The sequence below is a fragment of the Rhipicephalus microplus genome, chromosome X (assembly GCF_043290135.1).
Source record: "Rhipicephalus microplus isolate Deutch F79 chromosome X, USDA_Rmic, whole genome shotgun sequence".
NCBI classification, from domain to species: domain Eukaryota; kingdom Metazoa; phylum Arthropoda; class Arachnida; order Ixodida; family Ixodidae; genus Rhipicephalus; species Rhipicephalus microplus.
In genome coordinates this window covers 10,967,122-10,972,585 of record NC_134710.1, presented here as the reverse complement: position 1 = coordinate 10,972,585, position 5,464 = coordinate 10,967,122, and the positions used below count along the sequence as shown (strand labels likewise).

General features: G+C 42.9%; 1 non-coding gene across 1 annotated transcript; it reads left to right on the top strand.

The window, feature by feature from the left end:
* The first annotated feature begins 4,794 nt into the window (after positions 1–4,794).
* Positions 4,795–4,878, top strand: TRNAL-UAA (transfer RNA leucine (anticodon UAA)). Its single transcript has one exon. It is a non-coding gene; the product is annotated as a tRNA-Leu (tRNA).
* Positions 4,879–5,464: the final 586 nt, after the last annotated feature.

Sequence of the window (5,464 nt, the reverse complement as noted above, 5' to 3'; positions counted from 1 at the left end):
TTGCGCATGAAGTCGGTTGTTTGCACGTTCGGTTTTCGTTGTGAAGGGGTTGAGTTTCGGTTTGGGTCTTGTGGGGCGGGATGGAGGTCAGCCCTAAGGATCTTCGCTGCTAAAAACTGGCATCGGCAGCGTTGATCCAACAAATGCATAGAATAAATATCATGGCTCCAGCAGGAATCAAACCCTAAAAATCTGCGCGACCATCAAATATTCTACCACAGAGCCACGCCTGCACTCGGAACTGCTTTTTCACGTTGACCGTATATAATGTTCCTCAAACGTTAATTTTTGTTGCAATTCTGGCAATTCAGTCTTATGAACAGTACGTATACGTACTCCTGTCATACAGCCGTCACTTCGGGTTAGCAACAATTGTACTGAAGCGTCATCCACTGAAGCTCATTTAGCTAGCAGTGTGTAGGGCCGCCATCCTCGCTGCAGCACAAGCGCTATATCAGCTTAGCGGTTCTGGTGTTGCTAATACCCATGCTGCTGTTGGCATTGTTACGCAACAGTAAACAAACCGACTTTTTAACATATATCTATGCATACTACATTTGTACATATCTTTGGCGTCATTTCGTAACGTTTCGCTCAATAAAAACATACGACACTGTCACCTTCCCTCCACGTGCTTCACATAACAACGATTTCAAGGTACGTGGGATGTGCAGTTTTTTTAGGGGCGAAGCTCCTGAAAGCGTGAGCTGGTCCATCGCGTGTATGTATGTACGCGACGGCCTATACTTCCACTTTTGCCAACTGCGTACTACTTCGTCCTTGCAAACATCCCACTACGCCCCATGACCATTACCCCACTTCACCGACCATACATCAAGTAATGTTGAGAAGTAGCCAATATAAAAAGCAAGATGGTCCTATACTTGAACCTAGGTGCGCGTTGAAGAGCCACAGATTGTCCCATTGTGTCCATCTCTTGTTTGTACGTGACCACCCATAGTTACACTCTTGCAAACTGCGCACTACTTCGTCCTTGCAAACATCCCACAATACGCCCCATCACGAACCCACCACTTCACCGACCATAAAGCCGTTTTAATGAAGGGGGAACGGAAGCGACGTATAGCTGATTGATTGATATGTGGGGTTTAACGTCCCAAAACCACTATATGATTATGAGAGACGCCTTAGTGGAGGGCTCCGGAAATTTAGACCACCTGGGGTTCTTTAACGTGCACCCAAATCTGAGCACACGGGCCTACAACATTTCCGCCTCCATCGGAAATGCAAGCGACATATAGCTACCACCTACGAATAATATAATTTCTTGCATAAATATATACAGTGTTTGCCACATTTCGGATGGTGTAGTGGGTGATATTCGCAGATGGTTCATGGTTGAGCGATGAAACCCTCCAGCGCTTCGCCCCACTCATCATCATTGACTCCGTTGGTATGCTGTGATTTTTTTTCTTGGAGTATTTAGACTTTCTTTATATGTACTTTCCAGTACATGAGTGACACATCTTTGCTGGAGCTCTGAGCGAAGAGTCAATAAGGCAATAATTTTTTTCGCATTGAAAACTTGTAAGAGGTCCAATGTGGCAATCTTGTCTCAGTAATTTCATGTTGTAATTCAATAGTGCTTGATTGGAGGACTGGTGCCTTGTTTACCACGGTAGCTTTAGTGGACTTCGGTAGCTGATACGTAAAGCATGCGGTTATACAGGCCCCCATTGAGTGAAAAGAGGATCACTGTTGTAGGCTATCGAGGTTGTTTTTAGCAGTTGCGTTAATTTAGAAAGATCACAATGATTGACACAACTTGGCATGGTAGGGATTTTGTTTTTATGAATGCAGGTTTTATTTTAATCATACATAGACAAAATTCACAATTCAACATAAAACAACACAACGAGTATTTTTAATAATAAACATTCACAGTCGAGCAGTCAGACTTATACTTCACTCTAAATGGCTTCCTCGTAATCGTTGACCTAAATAAAGCAAGACCATTCAGAGTTTTTTATTTGTATCCTAAAGCTCAGCCTTAAACAAAATTTGTGACACGTCAACCAGCAGCACTTCGGAAAGCGCGTGCGCAACAGTGAATTTTACAAGTGAAAGTAGCTTTGACTTTTGTACTTCACGTCTCCTCTAAGAAAGGCGTTCAAAATTCACAGTTACGGGAGAGTGCAGTATATTTAACTCAGAAGCAGACCTAATATTATGTTGCAAAACATATCTCCAGATATATACAAGGAGTGACCCCTTCAAGCTGGAACACAAGAAAGATAAAAAAGACCCCGACGCCCTAATTATTTAAGCTAGTGGTGGTTAAGCCTTACATACGAAGAGTGCTTTTTTATCCTCTTAAGGAGACCGTCTGTAAATGTGTCATATTCTCACAACCTAATAATGAAGCCCTTTTTAATACATTTCAATGAAGAAAATGAAGTAATATGCTGTTTTGTGTGAGGTTTTATAATTATTTCAAATTATAGGGTTAATAAATATATAATATTCTGCAGCCAGTCAAGTCCAAATATTGATTAAGGGAGGCAATTGTAGATTCAGAAGGCACACGTCATTCGCGTTTGGCTGTATTATTTGACGTTGGTGTTGGCATGTGGGCGGCACCTCGACCAAGCTGTCGAGCAACGTAATGCGTTAACCCAAGTGGTCGGCTTCAATCATACACGGCACATTCAGGTTAAGGAAAGACACAGTATGACCCGCAGGTCGCGGGATGAAATCCCGGCTGTGGCGGCTGCATTTTCAATGGAGGCGGAAATGTTGCAGGCCCGCTTGCTTAGATTTGGGTGCACGTTAAAGAAACCCAGGCGGTCGAAATTTCTGGAGCCCTCCACTACGGCGTCTTTCATAATCATATGATGGTTTTGGGACGTTAAACCCGACATATCTAAGGAAAAACGCAGTAGTGAAGCAAAAAGTTCCGTTCATTCTATGAACAGCGTATTCTGTTCTGTCTTCGTCTAAAGAAGTGGCCAAGACAAGCTGCGTCAGCATGTATGAACGCTGAACCTCAAGGGGATATGATCACGAAGGGTACCGAGAAAAACGCGGGTGTGTGCATGGGTATCTCTCTTTTTTTTCTGCCTACGTGGTGCTTGCTTAAACACCACCAAATGTTTATTTCCGTCATGAAAAAGTAATATACCGTTATAGTTTACCGATAGAGTGATAGCGGAAGTTAAGGGAATGACGTTACCGTGCAGCAAACGTTCGTTGCGGACAGCGTCGTATAGTTTAGCGTGATAGCGTTTACGTGGTTTACGTGCCCCATCCGGGATGGTGGGGCACCTATCGCAAGTTTGAGAAAAGTAAAAACAGTGAAAAGAAAAAGAAAACGAGATTGTCTGCCTGTGTTACCACGCGAAGCACTGTTACAAGTTTATTTTAGTAACAACAAAAGTAAATAAATATGAACCCCACCCCAGAAGGGAAAAATTTTACCTTGCAGATTTGTTTACACACATCTTCCACTTAGGCCTAGACACGTTGAAAATGCAAAGCTACCTCAAAAACTGCGCCAACTTATCCGTAATACTAAGTCGTCGAAGCTAACCGAAGACAAGAGAAGCCACTATAATCAGTCGTTTGCAGCAAACAAGTTGAATCTTTCAACAACTACGCCAAAATCACTTCGAAGCGGGCGTCCGAGAGCGCCGCCATGTTTACGTACACTACGTACACCTACGCTACTACGGTAACGTTAAATGTGAAAAATACTGCACGTAGGGTAAGTGGTACGGGTAACTTACGTATCTGCGCATGCGCACTTCAATTCTGGTATCACGGTACGCCCAGTATTCTGGTAAGCCCGGTATACTATAACTGTCTAATGACAGTTGGTATCGTCAATACCGAAAATAATTTGCGGAAATTGTGATCACAGTGGTGGGAATACTACTGGTACAATTGCTCCAAAGTGGCACATTTTGTTAAATTTATGGCATTGTCCTTACAAATGAGACGCAATGCTTCGAAACATGGCCGTCATATTCGCACGGAACAGCAGGAACTGCCTTGGGCAACACCAGAGGCTAGAAGTACGAGAACTTCTGCTCCATACGCCACATAGCTGTTGTCACCACTCTATGTAGAAAGCAACAATGTTTCCTGCCTTATTCAAGTATCCCAAGGTAATCAAATCTTGGGGGCACTCATACAAAATCTAGTATAGATATCTGCCGCTGCTGTCGTTGGACGACTGCATATTTTGCTGTGCACCACACTTGCAGGTTTGCTACGTATAAGGCTCCTAAATATCGCAAATATGCACTGGTGCCGTTGGCGTGGCCTTTGTGGACGTGGAGAAACAATCAACATTGTGACCTTTTTTTTTTCATGACCACCCGCCACAGTATCTGTAATGTGACGTTGCGGTATGTGCGAAGAATCAAGCAACACCGAGTGCGGCAGCCACAATTACACGTTTCTTTGAACTGAAGTTTCTTGAGCAGCTTTTATCGCAAGCCACACAGACGAATTGATGGAGTAGGTAAGCGACAGATAAGTGCGAGAAGCTTAGAAATGTCAGTCAGCTGATCAAACCTAAAATTTGTCGCAGGAACAAGCATCGCGCTCACTGAAAGTGTCTAATTGGGCAAAATGAGTAACGAAGTTTTTTGTTTTTCAACAAGTGGTAACAACTGAATACTCTCTTACGATTTTTAGGTGCGAGATGTTAGCTGCGTTGGTGAGACATTTCGTAATATGTGTAGGCATACGGGTTCCCATCTTTCCTTCATGCAGCACATTATTTTTACGTATATTAGACAAGCCACATTTGCGTTACGTGCGCGAATTGTCAGGATAGCCGAGTGGTCTAAGGCGCCAGATTTAAGCTCTGGTCCTCGTAAGAGGGCGTGGGTTCGAACCCCACTTCTGACAAACGTTTTTTACGTGTGCCTGCAATAGGTTCCCTATCTTCCATTAGGAAGTAAATTCAAATATCCGTAATTCACTAAATTTTTAAAAAATCCAAATATTTATTCTCAGTTTATGGATATTGCAGATATTTAGAGTGTGTCAAATAAGACTAGGTAGACTGTTGCCTGAGTTTGTTGTGACCACCCAAGTTATGACAGGGGCTGTGCAAGGCTACATGAAGAAAGTTGTGGCCAGAGTGCGGTTTTTGTATGTCCGTTTTTCGACTGACTACTTGTGGTTTGTTTGAAAGAAAAGGAAGATTATTAAGATTTAGGTGACTCTGTGCTCCTCGTGCCACTGTACAGAGCGCTATATACAGCACGTAAGAGTCAGAATGTACCTAAACAAGTAAAGAAAATGTATGTTGCTCCAAGAACAAAAACGTTCTTTTCTTAAATTACACACCGGATTGCTTACTCTTAGAACTTTCCTGTAGAGAAGCGTTGTTTTCATATGCCACGGGGATATCACTGTCTAATCTGTAACAAACCGAATACAATTGACCATATTTTCCTACAGAGTTGTGAAGAGGTATACCTTTGGGATG